The sequence below is a fragment of the Panulirus ornatus genome, chromosome 13, assembly GCF_036320965.1.
Source record: "Panulirus ornatus isolate Po-2019 chromosome 13, ASM3632096v1, whole genome shotgun sequence".
In the NCBI taxonomy this organism is placed as follows: Eukaryota; Metazoa; Arthropoda; class Malacostraca; order Decapoda; family Palinuridae; genus Panulirus; species Panulirus ornatus.
In genome coordinates, this window is record NC_092236.1 from 24,496,423 (window position 1) to 24,520,293 (window position 23,871).

At 43.8% G+C, this 23,871-nt stretch overlaps 1 protein-coding gene across 2 annotated transcripts in view; it reads left to right on the plus strand.

Annotated features, from left to right (window-relative positions):
• LOC139752811 (protein O-mannosyl-transferase TMTC2-like) overlaps positions 1-23,871 on the plus strand; it is a 666,520-nt gene that overhangs the window by 628,089 nt on the left and 14,560 nt on the right. The gene's annotated exons all lie outside the window — the stretch shown is intronic.

A 23,871-nucleotide genomic window follows, 5' to 3' on the forward strand; every position in this document is an offset into this window, starting at 1 on the left:
CCCACTTTTCTTCCTCTTCTTCACTGACAATCTTTCGTCTGTTCTTCCGTCCACTTAATTCTTTCTCCTCCATTTATCTTATTCTGCTCCCAACTTTGACTCTCCCTTCCCTCTCTCCTGCTGTACCTCCTGCAGACGTGTTATTTCCTTCCTCGTCTTTTCATCTGCGTTATCGTCGTCAGTCATGGCAAGGCAATGTGGGTCTCCTTTATGCTGGATCTTGGCTGGGTAGACATGAGGGCGTCCACACGCGCTTTACCGCACACCTCCTCCCACTTAGCCATAAAATTTTGATTGCCTTGCGTGAATCCTAACCCCATTAGTGCTCTCTCTCTCTCTCTCTCTCTCTCTCTCTCTCTCTCTCTCTCTCTCTCTCTCTCTCTCTCTCTCTCTCTCTCTCTCTCTCTCTCTCTCTCTCTCTCTCTCTCTCTCTTATTTACTTCTTATCGATTCAATCGACGATAGTCAAAGCGAGGACCTCCACTCCCTCCCCTCCCTCGACACACACACGCCCCTCTCCTTTGCCATTACGTAGAGTTACAATGGAAGACTAATTTAACCGAGAGATTCAGTTCCACGGCAGGAATGGATATGTTTCTTTCTATGCATTAGTGATGGCACCCGGGTCCCGGGTGGAGGGAGGACGGGAGATCAATACGTGGTCCAGGATATTCCAATATCTTGTACCACAGACTATCGATAGATCTGGTAACGTCGTGATGCACTGAAACGCTTAGAGACGTCTAGTAGTGCCAGTTTCTAGTACGTACTGTAGTGTTAGCTTCTTTGAAAGTTTAACAAGTTCCATGTTATGTTATGGACCTCATTATGAGATCCTTGAACATAAAGCTGCACGAGGATATGACACGTGTCGCAATATCAGGTCACTAAGCATATACCAGTGCCAAGCTGTCGGTACGTACCGTTATGTCTTGATACCTGAACGTGTACCAGTACCAAGCTGTCGTACGTACCGCAATGTTTGACCTTGAACGCAGAGCAGTACCATGTTCAGAGACGTATAACAGTTGGAGGCTCTGACCCCTCCTGCAGTGCAAGGTTCTTGAGGTTTCCCATCGAGCGACCTGGAGTGTAATCTCCTCAGACGGCCGGTTTGTGGGCCATCAAAAGCCAAGCTTACGATTTGTGACACCTAGATATCCTCAGTTAATTTTTTTCTTTCATCCTGAATCTCTGAAGATTTTTTCTCTTTACCTTACACCTTTGGAACTCTTGTGCCAAGGAATGAAAGAGGGAATAAAGATAAGATGACAAAGAGCTGGGAAGGAAAAGAGGAAGCAAGTAGAGAGAGAGAGAGAGAGAGAGAGAGAGAGAGAGAGAGAGAGAGAGAGAGAGAGAGAGAGAGAGAGAGAGAGAGAGAGAGAGAGAGAGTAAAAAGATGAGGTAAATTGTATCACATTATCCTCCATGACTGTGTGGTTCATGTGTTAGGGGACGACCTGGTCAGCGCACCATGTATGACATCAGCTAGTTAGCCCACCTAACCTTGAACATAGGCCACAAAGGTAAGGCAGACAGGTCTTTAACATACCTCATCCCTTGCCCTAGCTTGCTGTAGCCACGAGGATGTGACACACTGCGCTTTCGTATGCTTAAATCCTCAGAAAATTAAGCACAGCCCATTATATCCAGCTAAGCTTTGGTATGCTTCGGTCATTAGGGTACTAAGAATAGGCCATCATGCTCAGCAAAGCTGTGGCGTACCTTGGTCATCAAGATGGGAAAAACGGACCATTCTAGTCAGCTAAACTTTAAGATGGTTCACGGAAGAACCATAAACCCGCACGAGGGTTCGGTCCCACAAGGCAAGGGCTAAAGCTATTCAGAGAACGTAAGAAAAGAAAAAGGAAAAAGAAATGACATTGTACACTGACATACTTCTGGAGGCTCGATCAATACGGAGGAGCGCACGTGGGTGTAGCAGTGTGTGGGCATACGCCTGTTGAAGTGAGTATATTCAGTGGTGATGAAGACGAGGAAAGTACGGAGGGGGACACATATGATGACAGTGCCTTAGATGACTACAGTAAAGGAGACTAGAGAGATGTATAAACATTCTCTTTGGAAGACGAGATATATAAAAAAAGAAAATATCAAATAAGGAGATATTGAATACGTTGGATTATTCAATAATTTTCTGATTGACTGTGAGTCCATCTGGCTGGCTCGTAATTAAGTGATTCGGTGCTGATGAAATAGGCCGTGGTTTTTAAAGGCGGGATATTATCGCCGCATTAGACAGCTTCATTAACAGCCGAGAGAGGTTTGCTAACCTTTAACCCTAACAGAAACCTTCCTGCCTACCTCTTGCGTGAGTCATAATGACCCCAATACAGTACATTACGTGAAAGATGAAATCTCGTTAAGAACATCCTGCTGCTTCAGTCACTCTAACGGTGAGACTAACCAAGCTGACATTTCCTTTTTACTCGATCGATCTAAATCATAGCTAAGATCTTTCTATTTACACAGAATCCAAAACCTTACAGAGATCGCGAGGAACCTTACTGATCACAGACACATCCTAGAAAGTCTAAACTGGCTACCAATCAGTCAGATCCCTTACAATAGTTGATAATGTCGTACACGGCTGAGATGATGGACTTCCAGGCGTGAAGATGGACACACTCAAGATGACGACTGATAATCTTCCAGGAGAAATATAATGAACTTACAAGTGATGAAAGAGGAATCATGAACAAGTCAGTATCATCCACAAAACTTTGCGTTTTGTCACAATATTTTGTTGTGTCATCCAAGAAACTCACACCAGGATTTACGATTTACAATCCCAAACGAACATACGTACACACCAGCCACGCACAGTGGTACCCTCATGCTGCGCCAACACCCTCAGGAGATCAGGAATCCTCAGAAGACACTCATACTTATTAAACTTCACTTCTCTCACTCACATAACTCCTACATGCAGTCCCTCGTAGAAGAGAAGAAAACTTGTAGCTTTGAATAAGAAAATAAACCTTTAAACCAGTAAATGTTAAGTGATAAATTTGAAAAAGGTATTATAGAAATTTCTAGAATGGCTAGACCAACTGAAAAACACCCAGTTTACATGAAACGCAAGAAAGACATCAGTAGTAACCTAATACCCTTGACCTGTTTGCTTGGCAAAGAAGAGGTTATACGAGCAGGTAATAAGGAGCTGTAAATATCAGCTTGCAACTCACAAATGAATGGAAAACTTACGTTGCTGGTCTTCCTGGCTACTCCATTTACCGTGGAAGATAATGTATGCGATGATTGATCAAACTCTGAGGAAACAAGTGAAGGATATAGATGACACTCATCAACTCAGACAATAAATTACCTACGCATTGCTTCTGGGTTGTCTCGCTAGAGTCACTTAAAGATGCTTGGGTGGATCCTACAGTGGAGGCAAACTATCTTATATTTCTTTTCAAAGGTCGATGCTATATTAGGCATTCTGCTTACGACACCTCACTGCCGCTTTTCCATGAAGCACAGACACTCATGGACAGCGCATCACTCACTCTAGCCACGCTGCTGTATGCCTCCAATTAACCCACAGCTCCCTCCTAGCAATATAACTCCCTCCCTACAACAATTAGCTCCATCCTAGCTAACTCCCTTCAAGCTCATACTAATGTCTCCCAGCAACGTACCACCAAGAAAAGTAGGAATGGTGGGGTGGGGTGGGATGAGCTTGGGTAAATAAATGAAATAGAAAACCGGGAACCAAAAACGTTCCAGGCTAGAACGTTTCTCCAGCGCCGAATACCGTTGCTCGGGACACTCACCCACACTTGTGGGAAGCAATTCTGACTACTGCTCACGTCGGTGCCACGCGCGTGACAGCTGCGTCTGAAGAGCGGCTGGTGAAAAGACCCAACAGCTCATAAAGACTAACTTCACAGGACTGTGAGAGGAAATAAGTAACCCAAGTTTACAGGGCTTCATTGCAGACCAGGACCCCACACACGGGCCTCACCAAGCAAGACCCACGGGTCTGATCCTAACTGAGAACCACCGTAGTCATACGAACACACCAAAACCCATGCTCAGATCTCAAGCTCTATACAAACACTAGTACCGTTTCCTCAGCGTCCCATCAGCTACACTCATTACCCTGGATAGAAAGAGGCCCTGAAAGGAGCGGCCTTCCACTTAGCAGAGCCATGGGACTGCTGTTGAGTGTAGCGCAAATACGTGCTCCTGTACAACAGAAAACGGTTCTTTAAGCTAACGTGCGTAGGCTAAGGTATTGATGAAGATAACTCGCTCATTACTTCATCATGAAGGGAAAATAGAAGTCATGGTCCCCGTGAAGGTGAAATAGAATTTTATGATTTCTGTCAATGGTTGAGGAGAGATCAGGAGGCAACATTTGGTTGGATACTACAAGAACTAACTTTCAGTGGCACCAGAGCCTCCACATCAGTCTCTCCATGTTCATAGAGGCCAGGGTTCTTCCACGCTAGACTGGACAAGTTGGAGGCGCTCCTCCTTTTTGTTCACTATCGTCTTTACTGAGAAGATTTTCCTTTCTTCTGGACTTTCTTACTGAAAGCTTCGAATAAAAAGAAAATCCTTACTCAGCAGTGCTGGTATTACAGCATAGTTCTGACACAATGCAAAACGTATATGAAGAGTTTTCGGCGGTGCATTGGCTGAGAGACTTTCGACCATACTGACAAGGATTCTTGGTGACATGTTTCACTTGTTCTAGATGTGTTTATTGTGTAGTGTCACGTGTCAGGAGAAGAGAGTAACTCAAATTCATATTGCTTAACTATAAACAAAGAGGATATGAGCTCCCAGGATTACAGGTATCTCACGCAAAACGGATTCTTAGGATGATTTGGTCCGTTAGAGAGGAAAATCACGCGCGAGGGATTTATAGATTAGGATATGAAAAAAAAGAGAAAGAATTAAAGAAAAAAGATACAGCTCTTAAACTGAGATTACAAAGCACTACATGACCCTAACCGATTACAGTGCAAGACGTGAGGAGTAACTCTGCTTTACTCAGTAATGTCATAAAAAGACGACCGAGTCTGAACACGATACACTTGCAACTTGTTACAGTAGAACATCCAGTTGAATTCTATATTCCAACGAACAGATGGTGAATAGATGGCGATTACGAGCAAATGCGGTGATTAAGATGTGAAAGTTGGACTGTGGAGGAAGTGACTGGTCTGAGAGTTGGATCACAGAAAGTGATACTGAACTGCAGAAGTAGACGGACAAAATGAAACAAATGCTTCAGCCACTCGGAATGAAACAAAGCATCCAAACAATGTCTTCAGTGAGAAGATGGTTATGGCTAGGCGTGTTAGGGCCCCCTTCACCTCTATCACTTATGTAACATGCATCTAAGAAATGTATGTACGTTTATGCTGATTGACTCGAGTATAAGATAAACAGTCGCTCCAGATGACTTGTTGCCTGTGCACAGGAAAACGTCTGATCCAGATTCTGGCTACGACAGAAGACAGCTTTTCCATCTAACAAATTTTGTAATGGAAATTACTCAAGGCCTATAAAACATTGAACGTGATCAGCTATATCTATGATTATATGTACAAATGAAATATGTAGGTCCTTGCAACATGCAAGATGGCAAGTGAGAATTGCATTAGTAAAGAAGCAGACAGTAGTAATATTATGCTCCGCCGAAGGCACAGTACTGAAATGAAATAGATTACGGTTTGAGCAATGACCCCATCCATCTTCAACATCATCTCTATATCATCAATATCGGAATTCGGTAGAGACGAACTTTGGGTGAGTTGTCAAGTGAATTCAGTAAGACTCAAGCTGATGAGAGCTGGCATACTTCATTGATATGAGAGATCTCATGACTCTCTACAGACCTCAGATTAACTCATATTCTACCTGAAATACCTGTCTACAAGAAGATGGATGTACAGAGCGCTCAGCCATCATCAGATTAGCTTATTACACAAACGAGCTGCAACGTTAGTACCGTGAGCCCTTTACAGAGCCTCCTAGAAATAGAACCCAAAGCACATTAACTTGTTACTAGTGAACAATCAGAGAAGGTTGACATGGTTCCTTGCGACTCACGTATGTTGGTCTCCATAACCAATTGTCCTTCAAGCAACACTGAGGGGGAAGGGAACGGTCTTCTCAAGTTAAAGATGTACGTGTAAGTCCTGAGGCTAAACGCCTGTCCAAACCAGACAACATTTGTCTGGAGAGCGACTGGCCTCTGGAATTATACCGCAGCAACACATGTGGAACGATGCATACACAGAGGCTGTGGTAACAGCGCGTGTCTGCTGACAGAGACAGCCAGCACCATTAATAGTTTGAAGCAGACGAACCCGTTCCTGCACCCAGGCTACTATGAAATTTCTATGAATATATTATATTGGGATATACGGATTTCTTTTTCATGTAATTTAACTCTTGATAAGTCTTCCCTGCTTAAGAGGATGTAAGATGAAGATTACGTAGCTAAAGGAAACTTTCAGAGAGAGAGAGAGAGAGAGAGAGAGAGAGAGAGAGAGAGAGAGAGAGAGAGAGAGAGATAGAGAGAGCAGAAGGCACTTGAGAAGCAACATACCGTTCAACGAAGTATCGCGGCCGCAGTAATATCGTCCTCACGGTTCGTTAACTATCTCGGAATTAGTGGAGCCATTTCTTACCGGTGAGATGAGTCCATTACGCGAGTGTCAGCAACAAGAGAGGAACACCATCAACTGTGACACAACACATCACGTACATTGCCAACTCCTCCTGTTATCCAGACTCTCGCTTTAATATACAGGAAGAGGTGGTTGGGGCTTCCGGTAATTATATATGCTATCATCAGTGTCATCATTATCTCATTTCTTTTAATGTAATTTTCCATATTATCCGTGAGCCATTTTTCTTATTGTTACTACAGGTTGAATTTTGGAAATAGGATTTCCAATAACGTATAAGGGATACTACCATATATCTCTTTCATGAAATGTGTATCGTCTATTCCTCGTTCGATTACCTGGTACGGCGTGGCGGACGCCTTCCGTGTATTGTCTAGACAAGTGAGAGACGTGTACTGGGTAGTGTAGCTCCCAGCCGCTGGGAACACCTGCCTGATGTTGGCAATGTGTCCAGTTACCCCACCATCTGATGCTCCGCTGGAGAGGGTCTGCGGGCGTGAGTGGCTGCTAGAGTACATGGGGAGGTGTCAGGGAGTGTTAGGTTGGTGTCAGGACTTGTAGGTTAAATTTTCAGAGCGTGCAGGTAGGTTTCAGAATGTGTGAGTATGTGTCGAGACGAGTTGGTAGGTAACAAAACATGTTAGCAGGTCAAGAAATGTGTGTGTAATTATAAGACCGATTGAATAGGTATCAGTGCGTGAGGGTAGGTGTCAGATTATGTGGGAAGATGTCAGAGCGTGTGGCGAGGCGTTAGAGCATGCTGAAAAGTATCAGGACCTGTGCTAAGGGGCTTAGATTGGTCAGTAATCGTTGGAGTATGAGCAAACGCTGTCACATGTAGAAAGGATTTTGTAGGTGTTAAGTTTTTATATACAGGTAAAGGTTATGGGGTATGGAGAAGGCATTAGAACATAGGAGGGGGTACAAGGAGGAGGTATTAGGGAATGGGGTAATTTAATAGGTTATTAATGAAACATTCGAGCATGTGGAAGGTGTTAGGGCATGAAGTTAGGTATTAGGGTAAGGAGCTAAGTATTAGGTTTTGAGGGTATTAAGTCCTGTGGTAGGTATTCAGACTTTGGAATGGTATTAGAATATGAGGTAGTTATTAAGGCATACGGCTAAGTATAAAGACATGAGAGAGGTATTAGGCCGTGGGGATAAGTATTAGGGCATAGGGGTAAGTACTTGGGCATGGATTAGGCATTAGGACTTAAGGGAAGATATCTGGGTAAAGGGAAGGCAATACTGGAGAAGGTGTTCAGGCACTGGTGTCCCTATAGGTTTTGTAGGAAATTGATTTATGTATAGGATACGTGTTAAGGCAAGGGATGATGTTTGGACGTGAGGGTGTGTATCGCCATTTTGCGATGGGTTTTAGGGCTGGTAGACGGGTATATACAAGGTTGTGGGTGCGAGTTAGAGTGGATGTAAGGAGAACAGTTGATCGATGCAAAATGAGTAGATGAAAGGTTTTGTGTTGTGTGGATACGAGAATGACCGATGTGTTTAGTGTGGCAGGGAAGTGATCTATACGCACAGATTTAGTCGTCGAAGTATGATGATAGATTTATGAGCGTGTAGGAGGAAGCAGAACGTACTCAACTGCAGCAGTGAGTGACTGGAAGTGTGTGACGGCTCTAGTGTAGGTCACTTACGTAACAATAGGTTACAATGTGAGTGTAACAGATGCGTAGGTGTAATGCGGAAGCGTAACAGCAGGTGACTGGGTGTGACGTGGGAGTATAGTAGCAGGTACTTGAGTGAACAATGTTGACTTTGGGTAGCCTAGGAAGTGCGTTGGTGTAAGGCAACTTTATAACACGTGTACAGTATTGACGTGGTAACTTGGGAGGTGCGTGGTTAGAGAATACTTGCATAGCAGCAATATAAGGATTAGGTGGATCTGACCTATTTAGGTAATGGATGCATGACGCTGACGTGGGTACAAAATTAGGGGTCTGGATGTGTGATAGGTTAAGCAGGTGAGGACGTGGTTGTGCAAATGTGGAAGGTGTACATTGTTGACGCGGGCGAAGAAAGTAAGTTCGTTTATGCAAACTAACTCTTAGAGTGTGTGCAATCTATAATTGACGGATTATATAGCGTGTCTGTTATGTTGGCAGGATGCAGTAGTCTACTATACATTGTCGATGGTGTTAGAATGGGAAACTCGTGCGAGCTGTTGACTTGGTCACGGCTGGGAACCCGTGGATGGTGTTGACTTGGGTATGGTAGGAGCGTGCAGGGCAGGGCTGAGAGGGTGGCGGGCGGCCGGCCGCAGGTGTAAGACAACCACAAAGGGAACAAAGAGCCCGGATCCCCAGCGGCGGCAGCCAGCGGCTCTCAGGACATCCACCCTACCAGCCCACCCACTCTTCAGGCAACATACCCTCCCGTCATGTAACCCACCCACCCACACGCTTACCCGTTAGTCAACCTACCCACCCACACACTCACCCGTCTGGTAGTCCAACCATCCACACACTCGTCCCTCAGGCAGCATACCCCACACACACACACACACACACACACCCGCCTGGCAGCCCAACCATCCACATACCCACTTGTCAAGCAAGGAGGGGGCCCGCACCCGACCGTCGTATATGTATATTAACTGTCGGGTATGTTAATGCCTTTGTTAGCGAGGTGGGGGTGAGGCTGATCTCCACCCATCCTCCCGTGGTGTCACCAGCCTCCAGCCCCTAGTAATGTACTTTGTCTCAAATTTCAGCTTTAAAAGATATCCAGTTGTTATGAGAGAGAGAGAGAGAGAGAGAGAGAGAGAGAGAGAGAGAGAGAGAGAGAGAGAGAGAGAGAGAGAGAGAGAGAGAGAGAGAGAGAGAGAGGGAGATTACCTACGAGTACATACGGTGAGATTGTTTTGACCTGAGCGCTTATTACATATATCGCTTGTTTAGCAATGTTGTTATTCTCTGCCGCTTCGCATATCATTTATTGTCAATCTTGAGTTTATCCTAGACGGTTTTTAGCCCTGTGTCCTGACCTCTCTCAGTGGTCTCAGGACTGTCACCTTGCAGGTGAACTAATTTCGTTGGGTAATATAAAACGTCCCTTGCCTTCATTCGTATGTTTTGGGATCTTAAATATTTGTACTTTTTGACTTTTAAAGTACGAGGGATTTTCAGGGTTCAAAAGTTAGATAACCTCAGTAACATATGTTTAAGATTACTGTTTCTTAGTCTCAATCAAATTTGTGAGGACCATCTTTATCCACCTTAAATTCCATATAATGCAAGGGAAAAATGTCTAAGTTTATTCAGATTTACTCTTCTGTAAGGTCAAAACATATCTATATTTTTTACCATTACATGTCCCGTGCTCACAAAATTGGGCACAATATTGTCTGTTTACATGCCCTAAACTCTGAGAGTATCAAATTTGTGAATCAATTACTCTTTTTGAGCTAACATTTACAAAAGAGAAAAGGACGCTTTTGGCCATTGATGGGCCATTCTTCAGCTTCTGTTCTTAATGTTTGGTTAATGGATGTGCTTTCCCCATACACAAATGTGTGGCAACCACCTTCAGCCAATCTTTTGTGGTCACAGGTCACAGTGTTGATGAAAATCGCTCAGAAGCTGCCACCTATTACTCTAATTGATCTTGATGAGTCTGGTTACGAAGATGTTTGAGGTGAATGTAGAGGGAGATATGCTGCATTGGCTTCCCAATGTTGGCCTTTCTCACAGTCTGCCCTGAATTCTCTTTCTTCTGACCGTACAAGAAAGCAGTGTCCAGTTTTGTTTCTAACGCAAGAAGCATCATCATCAGTTGTCTATCCCTCGTAGCGAAGTTCCCATTAATACTCAGCTCATGCAGCACCTGAGTTCCTCGTGCGTTATTTTTGGTGTCAACCTCGAATAATAACTTTTCATTCATGGTAACTCCTCGGTCTTCAACACTGTTTTAAGAACTCCTCGGTCTTGAACATTCATGATAAATACTGAGTCTTGATTTTCATGATAATTCGAGGTATTAAAGCTCAGAATAACTTCTAGGTCTTCAACGCTCAAAATAACTCCTATGTCTTCAACATTCGTAATAACTCCTAGGTCTTAACATTCATTATGACTTCTAGGCTGTAATATTCATGATAACTCTTAAATCATACGTTCATGATAACTCCTGGGTCTCAACATTCTTAAAGGCTCCTAGGTCTTAACATTCGTGATAGCTCCAGTGTCTGAAGTATTACTGATTACTCTTAGGTCTTTAACATTCATGATAACCATAACATCACCACTTATGATAACTCCTCGGTCTTAACATTTAGGATGACAACTCAGATTTCAATATTTTTCACTCTGACACACTTTCATGTTAGGCCATTTAGAATTGTTTTTGTAAACAATTCATGGCTTATTTGTCAATGTGTTCTCTTCTTAGTTCTGTGTATGTGTCTAGATACTTTTTTGTTTTCTCTTTATCTCCCTTGGATGCTGTCAGTTACCTAACATTGGTTTGAGAGAGAGAGAGAGAGAGAGAGAGAGAGAGAGAGAGAGAGAGAGAGAGAGAGAGAGAGAGAGAGAGAGAGAGAGAGAGAGAGAGAGAGAAGAGCTGTTAGAATTATGATATAAACACTTCATTTCCGGGGCCTCTAGAGAGCTGAGTGAGGCCATTCCCCTTGACTGAGGATGACTGGAGGATTTCTCTGTTATGGTGTGGGTGTGGCGAAACGTGGTGCCTGAGGGTCCAAGGAGATGACAACTGTGGCGCAGTTACTCCTTCCAAGCCCCGGCATCCGCCAAGAGGCTTCGCACTCGTCACCCAAGCCCCAGGAGCCCTCAACTATGTTCCTCAGTCTCAATAATCTTTTCCTATGTTTCTCTAACCCAGGAACTCTTTCCTATGTTTCCCAGCCTGAAGAGCTCTTCCCAGTCATGTTCATTTACCCCAGGAAGCCCTTCCCTATGTTCCCTAAGCTCAGGAACCCTTCCCTGTGTTCCCTAACATTAGGAACCTTCTCCTATTCTCCAAAGCCTCAGGAGAGGTAGTATCAATGTCAATTGACAAAAGGCAGTATAGTATCAGAGCGAAACATCTCTCTCCAAAGGTGTCCACTGTTTTCCTCCTTCTAAATGTAAAGCAACCATGAAGCTCGAGAGTTCCTCTCCGTGTGTTTCCTAGCCTCAGGAACTATGCTCTGAGCCCCCGTATCTCAGGAACCATTATCTGAGTCTTCAGCATCAGAAACCATTCCCATTGCCCCCCTACCCCTACCTCAGGAACCATTATCTGAGTCTTCAGCATCAGAAACCATTCCCATTGCCCCCCTACCCCTACCTCAGGAACCATTATCTGAGTCTTCAGCATCAGAAACCATTCCCATTGCCCCCCTACCCCTACCTCAGGAACCATTATCTGAGCCTTCAGCATCAGAAACCATTCCTATTGCCCCCTACCCCTACCTCAGGAACCATTATCTGAGTCTTCAGCATCAGAAACCATTCCTATTGCCCCCTACCCCTACCTCAGGAACCATTCCTCGAGTCTCCCTGTCTCAAAAACATTTACTGTCCTCTCCTACTACAGAAACCATTCCCTGTGCTCCTCTACTTCACGAACCATTATCTGTGTCCCCTCCTCAGGAACCAATCCATGTGCCTCTCTGTCTCAGGAACCATAGTCCATGTTCCCCTGCGCCAGGAACCATTTCCTGTGTCTTCTGCCTCAGGAACCTCTTTTGTATCCCTTTTCCCTCAAGAACCATTCCCTGTGTCTCTTCCCCACCCCCTTCCCCCGCCTCAGAAACCTTTCTTCAAGCTCCCCTGCCACAGGAACCCGTCATCGTCAGGCACCCTCTTTCTCAGCCTAATACGGGCATTAGGATGCCTCTGTCTCCAAGAACACCAGCTTCAGGACACACCTATTCCAGGACGCTTTTGATCCCTAAAACACTGTGCCACAGTCCTTTCTCACTTCTAGGAAATCCTAGAGGACCTTTGTCTTTAGAGCCCACCCTATCTAGGACACTCGTCCCCACAGCACCTCTTCCTCTAGGATCTGTCCCCAATTGACTTGATTTATGTCCGTAACCCTGGCAAGTTTATTGTGCTCCCCATGCTCATCCTGTGAGCGGTAGCGCAGAAGACATTCCTGCTCCCAGATCTCTCCATCCTCAACATCTCTACCCTGAAATCCGTCACTCTATGGATTCCTTGCCTTATGACAAAGTCTGTCCTTCTTCTCTCCCTTCTTAACGAAAAAAAATATTGCTGGCTCAAGGAACGCCTGCCTCCAGGACACTCCTACCATAGAACACTTCAACCCCCAGGTCTTCCGCTCCCACGATAGCTCTGCTCCCGGCCTGCCTCCCGTCTCGGCACCTAACCACAACCATCTTTCACCTCAGATATTGCGATCTTCCCGGAGGGATACTCATCTCCCTTTGACTCGAGGTTTATTCCTCTTTCACTGATTACATCATGATGCCTGATGCCTCACTTGATGATCTCATTTTCTGATACAGTGACGATCATTTCCTATCCCGGGGGAACCCACGATACGCTCAGACATGCTGTTTGTTGACCCTAATCGCTGTTTACATCAACATGTCTTCCCCAGCAAAGTGAAGGATGTGTAAATATTGGTCCATAAACAGAGCCAGTTATGAAAATAAATTCAACCGGCTTGAGTGTAGGGTTCCTCAAATTCTCCCATTAAGAATAATAGTGTTGCAATCCATTGAAATATGCTGTCTTGTTTTGACAGTTTAATTTACAAGGGTAGAAGATCTAGTGAAAATTATTATCCCAAATGATCCAAAATGACATCTATATCGGTGGCCAAAATTGTGAGAGAGAGCGAAAGAAAACATCAGACCACAAAATAGCATCATGGAGCATGGTAACGAAATTTTCACGCCTCACAACGGCATTATCTCAGCCTAAGGTGAAGTAATAAGACCCCTAACTGTGATCATATATCTCCAGAACAATATTATCTTGCCCGGAATGGTTGTAGCACCCCATGTTGAGGCAGCCGTATCTCTGAGTCAACGTCATGAATACCTACAATTATCTTCCTCTCAGTAAAGTTACCTCATCCGTAGCTGCGGCGAGGTGCGGTCTGGGACCCTTACCTTCAGAATTGTTATCAGTCTTGTAAACAGAACATACTGACGCGTTAGCATGTTGCTGTGTTTTCGAAGTTGATGTTTTCTCCCTGTAGACTTGTGTTGTTTGGGAGATGTTACAGAAGCCATGAATCAAGTAAAAGACGAGGCCGTATCAGGTCATTAAAAATAATTTCATGAAGCCCTATCATTGCCGAGCATTAGCGGGAACAAAATCATTTCCTGACTAGGGTTGTCCAGGCTACATGTTAACAGAACGACCGAATATCTTGCTCGTACGTCTGGACCCGCGGTATCTTCACTCGGCTCAGGATGAACGAAGCCATCCGTCCATCCACACTAATCTCTAAGCAAAACAAGCTATATGTACATGGGTTGCTGACCGTTGTTTGTCTTGTAACATAAGTCTTGTTGCCGGTTATCATACTGTGCCTGAAGTATTTGTTGGAGAACTTCTTAGGCGCGAGTACACATCAGTCTGAGAAATACACAATACCTGAAACAGTTACAGTGCAGGGAAGGCTTAGAGGCGGTCGGTGATGCGGGTAGTGTTGCCTGGGTCATTAAGCAAACAGAGGTCCACGTCAATATCCTTGGTTCTCCCCAGATCGTGAGGTACACACGCCGTCGACCCTCCACGCTTGGGTGATGTCATTAATCTTTTATTCCACGATAAAGTTATGGCAATATGAAGAAGGAAAATTGTGAGCTTGCCAGTATTAGTGGTGATGAAAGGGACACACCATTTAATTGGGTGTTCAGCAAAAAATAGAAAAAAGTGTCCAATTTGACGGTAAAACACGGTGTTAGGCAGAGGCCAGTGTCAGGTTAGGCACTAGGGGTTAATTAGTCTAATCTGTGCCCTGGGGATGTTCATGTTGTTGACTTCTGGCATGTTTTTGCACCAGCGCTCCAGGGATGAACATGGGATATAGGATAAGCTAGCCGCTGACATTGGCAAAAACTAACTGAACTTAATCCATCCTAGTTTTTCATACCATTTTCTTCTCTGGAGAAGGATAATGAAATGTCTTTGTGAAGGTAACTCTGCCTTTAAAAGATTAGATGATGTAAAGAGCAAGCAACTTTAAGATTAGTTTTGGTAATATGTCTGTCAATATCGTACACGCTTGTTGCCTCACTAGAGCCAGGGATTGCCTCTCACAAAGAACCTGCATCACGTGCTAGGACATCATCTGCACATCTTACGATCTTACACTCACCCATTCCTCTCGTGCACACTCTCACAATCACCCTTCTCTCAAACACTCTCCCTCGCTTTATTGCTACAGTCAATCCCCTCACTCATGCTCTTCCCTCTCACACACTCTTTCACCCACCAGCATAACACTTACCCCTGTTTCTATCCCTAGGTTCAGTTAGTCGAAAGGATGAAAATGTTAATTTGGTAACGTTCCGATAGTTAGTTTAGTTTAGGTTTGGTTGCGTCACACTATGTTAGTTTGGCTTAAGGTCAGAGTAAGTTGCGTTAAGCTAACATAGGAGTGAGACAAAAAGAAATTAGAAAAGAAAACTCTTCCTTTAAAGGTAAGATAGCCTAACATTATCATCTGAGACATATTGTGATACAACACATAACGCAATGCGGAACTCCACAGGTTGTGTTTCTAGGTCAGGAGGTTGGATCCTTTTGTTGTGAAAATCAACATCTTACGTTAAGACAATAGAATACAAGAGAGAGAGACCCAGGCGTCTGACGTGTTATGTCAGTTGTTTCATGTTGACATAAGCTTGTAAACAAGCCATTGTGTAATTTGGTAAGCAAATTCAAACGAGAGCACATAAACAGAGGAACCTTTGCACAACAACCGAAAACAAAAAAAGCGTTTTGATAGAATAGAAGGAACAAAAGGCTGTTAGTAGGACGAGTGGAACAAAAGACTGTTAGCAGCACGAAGGAAACAAAAGAACTCTGGCACAGCCACCCAGGCAGAAAAGTCCATCCGTTAAGCAATGTAGATCGTTGTGGGTGAGCGGAGGCTGGCCGTGAGGAGGCAAGCTCCCTGCTCATCTGTTTACTGCTCTCCCTCTTCCTCCTCCTCCCCCTCCTCTTCTCTCTCCTCTCAACTCTAGATTCTCCTGCGGTAAGCTCTACGCAATAATCGCCGCCTTTTGGCAAAATCTCATTGTGAGTAAATAGGTAAGTACTCTCTCTCTCTCTCTCTCTCTCTCTCTCTCTCTCTCTCTCTCTCTCTCTCTCTCTCTCTCTCTCTCTCTCTCTCTCTCTTCTCTCTCTCTGACGGCTGCTCCTCCCATCCTCACTCCAACTCACCTCACTTGTTGCTGCCTCGGCAGCCTTCATGCTCCCGGTCTGCCCCAGCCCGCTCCAGTCCCCGTGCACCAGCCCTTCCCATTCTCGCTCACTCTCGCCCACACACGCACGCACACTCGACGACCTCAGCCTTTTTTGTTTTTTCTTTTTGAAGCATGCTTTATACATATGTATTTCAATTGAATATTTTTTCTTCCACAATTCAAAATTTTAAAAGAAACGGGACCTCATCCATACTAGAGATCCTGCATTGTAATGTTATCGTCGACACACTGATGGGTATTAAGAAAAAATGTTCCATGCAAGCTATATCCAGACTTTACCAACACCATAAACGCACTCTAAGAACCTGATAGCATTATTGAACAGATCGACCATCTCCCTTCAAAATAAATATACCTTGATAGTACGTTACGATCTTAAATGTAATGTTTAAGGGTATCAATTTCCTCAGCAGACACATGACTTATTTACCATTTCTCTGCGAGGTCTAGTGAGATGGCCATACCCACAGTCATCCCTCACTTGTTTCCCATAGGACCTGAGTGTTGGCTGGAGCGTCCTGCTGGTGTACTCTGGTAATCAACTTTTCTCTACATTCTCTTTCATTCGTGTTGTTCTTTTACTCATCACACACACACACACACACACACACACACACACACACACACACACACATATATATATATATATATATATATATATATATATATATATATATATATATATATATATATATATATATATATATATATATATATATATTTTTTTTTTTTTTTTTTTTTTTTTTTACTTTGTCGCTGTCTCCCGCGTTTGCGAGGTAGCGCAAGGAAACAGACGAAAGAAATGGCCCAACCCCCCCCCCCCATACACATGTACATACACACGTCCACACACGCAAATATACATACCTACACAGCTTTCCATGGTTTACCCCAGACGCTTCACATGCCTTGCTTCAATCCACTGACAGCACGTCAACCCCTGTATACCACATGACACCAATTCACTCTATTTCTTGCCCTCCTTTCACCCTCCTGCATGTTCAGGCCCCGATCACACAAAATCTTTTTCACTCCATCTTTCCACCTCCAATTTGGTCTCCCTCTTCTCCTCGTTCCCTCCACCTCCGACACATATATCCTCTTGGTCAATCTCTCCTCACTCATTCTCTCCATGTGCCCAAACCATTTCAAAACACCCTCTTCTGCTCTCTCAACCACGCTCTTTTTATTTCCACACATCTCTCTTACCCTTACGTTACTTACTCGATCAAACCACCTCACACCACACATTGTCCTCAAACATCTCATTTCCAGCACATCCATCCTCCTGCGCACATCTCTATCCATAGCCCACGCCTCGCAACCATACAACATTGTTGGAACCACTATTCCCTCAAACATACCCATTTTTGCTTTCCGAGATAATGTTCTCGACTTCCACACATTTTTCAAGGCTCCCAAAATTTTCGCCCCCTCCCCCACCCTATGATCCACTTCCGCTTCCATGGTTCCATCCGCTGACAGATCCACTCCCAGATATCTAAAACACTTCACTTCCTCCAGTTTTTCTCCATTCAAACTCACCTCCCAATTGACTTGACCCTCACCCCTACTGTACCTAATAACCTTGCTCTTATTCACATTTACTCTCAACTTTCTTCTTCCACACACTTTACCAAACTCAGTCACCAGCTTCTGCAGTTTCTCACATGAATCAGCCACCAGCGCTGTATCATCAGCGAACAACAACTGACTCACTTCCCAAGCTCTCTCATCCCCAACAGACTTCATACTTGCCCCTCTTTCCAGGACTCTTGCATTTACCTCCCTTACAACCCCATCCATAAACAAATTAAACAACCATGGAGACATCACACACCCCTGCCGCAAACCTACATTCACTGAGAACCAATCACTTTCCTCTCTTCCTACATTTATATTTATTTATTTTGCTTTGTCGCTGTCTCCTGCGTTTGCGAGGTAGCGCAAGGAAACAGACGAAAGAAAATGGCCCAACCCACCCCCATACACATGTATATACACACACGTCCACACACGCAAATATACATACCTATACATCTCAATGTACACATATATATACACACACAGACACATACATATATACCCATGCACACAATTCACACAGTCTGCCTTTATTCATTCCCATCGCCACCTCGCCACACATGGAATACCATCCCCCTCCCCCTCATGTGTGCGGGGTAGCGCTAGGAAAAGACAACAAAGGCCTCATTCGTTCACACTCAGTCTCTAGCTGTCATGCAATAATGCCCAAAACCACAGCTCCCTTTCCGCATCCAGGCTCCACAAAGCTTTCCATGGTTTACCCCAGACGCTTCACATGCCCTGATTCAATCCACTGACAGCACGTCAACCCCGTTATACCACATCGATCCAATTCACTCTATTCCTTGCCTTCCTTTCACCCTCCTGCATGTTGAGGCCCCGATCACTCAAAATCTTTTTCACTCCATCTTTCCACCTCCAATTAGGTCTCCCACTTCTCGTTCCCTCCACCTCCGACTCATATATCCTCTTGGTCAATCTTTCCTCACTCATTCTCTCCATGTGCCCAAACCATTTCAAAACACCCTTTTCTGCTCTCTCAACCACGCTCTTTTTATTTCCACACATCTCTCTTACCCTTACATTACTTACTCGATCAAACCACCTCACACCACACATTGTCCTCAAACATCTCATTTCCAGCACATCCACCCTCCTGCGCACAACTCTATCCATAGCCCACGCCTCGCAACCATACAACATTGTTGGAACCACTATTCCTTCAAACATACCCATTTTTGCTTTCCGAGATAATGTTCTCGACTTCCACACATTCTTCAAGGCTCTCAGGATTTTCGCCCCCTCCCCCACCCTATGATTCACTTCCGCTTCCATGGTTCCATCCGATGCCAGATCCACTCCCAGATATCTAAAAATATTTACTTCCTCCAGTTTTTCTCCATTCAAACTTACCTCCCAATTGATTTGACCCTCAACCCTACTGTACCTAATAACCTTGCTCTTATTCACATTTACTCTTAACTTTTTTCTTTCACACACTTTACCAAACTCAGTCACCAGCTTCTGCAGTTTCTCACATGAATCAGCCACCAGCGCCGTATCATCAGCGAACAACAACTGACTCACTTCCCAAGCTCTCTCATCCACAACAGACTTCATTCTTGCCCCTCTTTCCAAAACTCTTGCATTCACCTCCCTAACAACCCCATCCATAAACAAATTAAACAACCATGGAGACATCACACACCCCTGCCGCAAACCTACATTCACTAAGAACCAATTCCTTCCTCTCTTCCTACACGTACACATGCCTTAAATCCTCGATAAAAACTTTTCACTGCTTCTAACAACTTGCCACCCACACCATATATTCTTAATACCTTCCACAGAGCATCTCTATCAACTCTATCATATGCCTTCTCTAGATCCATAAATGCTACATACAAATCCATTTGCTTTTCTAAGTATTTCTCACATACATTCTTCAAAGCAAACACCTGATCCACACATCCTCTACCACTTCTCAAACCACACTGCTCTTCCCCAATCTGATGCTCTGTACATGCCTTCACCCTTTCAATCAATACCCTCCCATATAATCTACCAGGAATACTCAACAAACTTATACCTCTGTAATTTGAGCACTCACTCTTATCCCCTTTGCCTTTGTACAATGGCACTATGCACGCATTCCGCCAATCCTCAGGCACCTCACCATGAGTCATACATACACTAAATAACCTTACCAACCAGTCAACAATACAGTCACCCCCTTTTTTAATAAATTCCACTGCAATACCATCCAAACCTGCTGCCTTGCCGGCTTTCATCTTCCGCAAAGCTTTTACTACCTCTTCTCTGTTTACCAAATCATTTTCCCCAACCCTCTCACTTTGCACACCACCTCGACCAAGACACCCTATATCTGCAACTCTATCATCAAACACATTGAACAAAACTTCAAGATACTCAATCCATCTCCTTCTCACATCACCACTACTTGTTATCACCTCCCCATTAGCGCCCTTCACTGAAGTTCCCATTTGCTCCCTTGTCTTACGCACTTTATTTACCTCCTTCCAGAACGTCTTTTTATTCTCCCTAAAATTTAATGATACTCTCTCACCCCAACTCTCATTTGCCCTCTTTTTCACCTCTTGCACCTTTCTCTTGACCTCCTGTCTCTTTCTTTTATACATCTCCCACTCAATTTCATTTTTTCCCTGCAAAAATCGTCCAAATGCCTCTCTCTTCTCTTTCACTAATAATCTTACTTCTTCATCCCTCCACTCACTACCCTTTCTAATCAACCCACCTCCCACGCTTCTCATGCCACAAGCATCTTTTGCGCACTCCATCACTGATTCCCTAAATACATCCCATTCCTCCCCCACTCCCCTTACTTCCATTGTTCTCACCTTTTTCCATTCTGTACTCAGTCTCTCCTGGTATTTCCTCACACAAGTCTCCTTCCCAAGCTCACTTACTCTCACCACCCTCTTCACCCCAACATTCACTCTTCTTTTCTGAAAACCCATACAAATCTTGACCTTAGCCTCCACCAGATAATGATCAAACATCCTTCCAGTTGCACCTCTCAGCACATTACATCCAAAAGTCTCTCGTTCGCGCGCCTGTCAATTAACACGTAATCCAATAACACTCCTACTTACATACGTATACTTATGTATATCTCGCTTTTTAAACCAGGTATTCCCCATCACCAGTCCTTTTTCAGCACATAAATCTACAAGCTCTTCACCATTTCCATTTACAACACTGAACACCCCATGTATACCAATTATTCCCTCAACTGCCACATTACTCACCTTTGCATTCAAATCACCCATCACTATAACCCGGTCGCGTGCATCAAAACCACTAACACACTCATTCAGCTGCTCCCAAAACACTTGCCTCTCATGATCTTTCTTCTCATGCCCAGGTGCATATGCACCAATAATCACCCATCTCTCTCCATCAACTTTCAGTTTTACCCATATTAATCGAGAATTTATTTTCTTACATTCTATCACATACTCCCACAACTCCTGTTTCAGGAGTACTGCTACTCCTTCCCTATCTCTTGTCCTCTCACTAACCCCTGACTTTACTCCCAAGACATTTCCAAACCACTCTTCCCCTTTACCCTTGAGCTTCGTTTCACTCAGAGCCAAAACATCCAGGTTCCTTTCCTCAAACATACTACCTATCTCTCCTCTTTTCACATCTTGGTTACATCCACACACATTTAGACACCCCAATCTGAGTCTACGAGGAGGATGAGCACTCCCCGCGTGACTCCTTCTGTTTCCCATTTTTTAGAAAGTTAAAAATACAAGGAGGGGAGGATTTCTGGCCCTCCGCTCCCGTCCCCTCTATATATATATATATATATATATATATATATATATATATATATATATATATATATATATATTCTCCATTTCCCGCTTTAGCGAGGCAGCGTTAAGAACAGAGGACTGAGCCTAAGAGGGAAAATCCTCATTTGACCCCCTTCTCTGTTCCTTCTTTTAGAAAAACTGAAGGGGAGGATTTCCAGGCCCTTCCCCCCCGGCTACCTATACACACACACACACACACACACACACACACACACACACACACACACATACAAATATATATATATATATATATATATATATATATATATATATATATATATATATATATATATATATATATATATATATACACATACACACACTAGTTTTAGCGACCCCATATTACCAGTACACTCGGCCTTTGTTTATAACACATCATTGGCTTCTCCTCCTCCGTCTTCTCGGGCAGACTGTGCTGCTAACGTGCACTCGTCTCACCCTCATCATCTGCAGGCTCAGAAGCCACCAAGGTCACCAGAATTCGTTCTCGCTTGATTAATTTCTTGCCAATATACTCAGTGATCATTAACTTAGCGTCTCTTTTTTTCACAGGTGATCAACAATAAGCGCTCCATTCCTCGCGATGAATAATCCTTTTCTCCTGAGCCTCGCACGAGAGAAAATAAGTTTCCAAATAAGAGAAAGTTTTGTCATCACGGAGTAGTGCGTGATTGTCGCCGGGTGTACAGGTGGAAGGCGTGTGCGCTACCCCCACCGTCTGAGGAACACGAGCCGCGTCACTTAATCAATCTCAATTCGGCTCAGCTCGTGAGCTTGTTGACTTGGAATTCCGAGTGGATCACAAGAGCTGTGTGTAATTAGTAAACCTTTTGACCTTGAGAGGACGTTGATCCCCAACAGGATGAGTCTCCCGTCTCGAGGCAGGGGTCTGGGCCCAATCAAAGCTGCCTTTGTTAGTGTTCTAGCCTCACACTGATGATGCACGTTGCGTCCTCCCTTCCTTCCTCCAGATGGAGAAAACATATATGCCTAACTTTACATCTACGTCTGAGGGATCAGTGGCCTCGTATTCCATACTTCCCATGAGTACCGTTGGGTTTATATACGTTATCCATATTCGCATGAGAATTGTCACGAATGATATTCGTTAGGGTAATGAGATATAAGTTTGCCTTAAAAGTCTAATGTCATAAGACCTTCATTTATAAACTTTTCAGAACAAACATAAATAAACTGCCGCTTCTGCAAACTTTCAAAATCCCATGACTTTTATTATTGAATCTGACCTTTATATCTTAGTTGTAACATATCTACTTGTCTCGAATTACGTGTGTGAGTGTTAGCGTAGGTGATAGGGTCAGTGATGGTGGTGGTGGTGGTAGGGGTTTGGGGAAAGGGTAAGAGAAGGGGAGGTAGCAGGTGATACACGACAAAGGGAAGAGAGTGAGTGTTCTCTCTGCGTGGTGAGTGACCTGCCATTACCTTCGCACCTGGACCCGGGCCAGCAACGTAGCGCTCAACCTGAGGACGAGAGAGAGAGAGAGAGAGAGAGAGAGAGAGAGAGAGAGAGAGAGAGAGAGAGAGAGAGGAAAGCAAGGCCGTTATGGCGATAAAAGATGAGCGCATAGGTTCAAATCCTGGTTGCGGCAGTCGGTCCAGTCAACCCATCAGTTCATCCACCCTCAGGGGCTGGTCAATAAAATGGGTACCTGGTTCGGACTAGGATATATATATATATATATATATATATATATATATATATATATATATATATATATATATATATATATATATATATGTGTGTGTGTGTGTGTGTGTGTGTGTGTGTATGAGTGGATGGGCCATTCTTGGTCTGTTTCCTGGCGCTACCTCGCTGGCGCGGGAAACAGCGATTAAGTATAATGAATAATAGATAAATAGATAATAATATTATATATATATATATATATATATATATATATATATATATATATATATATATATATATATATATATATATATATATGATTAATGGGATGACGTTGATTAGGGCCTTAGCTGCCCGTGTGTTTCAGGCAACATAAAAAAAATCTGGTGATCCGCCTCGTCACGTCACGGTTTCCATTCGACTGCCTACTTTCATCTTCTCTTCTCCTCTGGCTTTTCAGACAAGCTTTCTTCTCCTTCTCCTCCTCATGTTACCCCAGGAATGATCAACTCATTAACAATAATGTAGTTCATTTGGAGTTTCAGATCCTCCTAACTTTAGAATCAATGATTCATTTCTTCTCTTATATATATTCATCTGTGTTCGAACTCTTACTTGATTCGTTAAGTCTCAGCCTGGCATAAATGAATTAACTGTGGCTGTTGAGTTTAGATCCTGAGCTGCATGAAATGAACCATG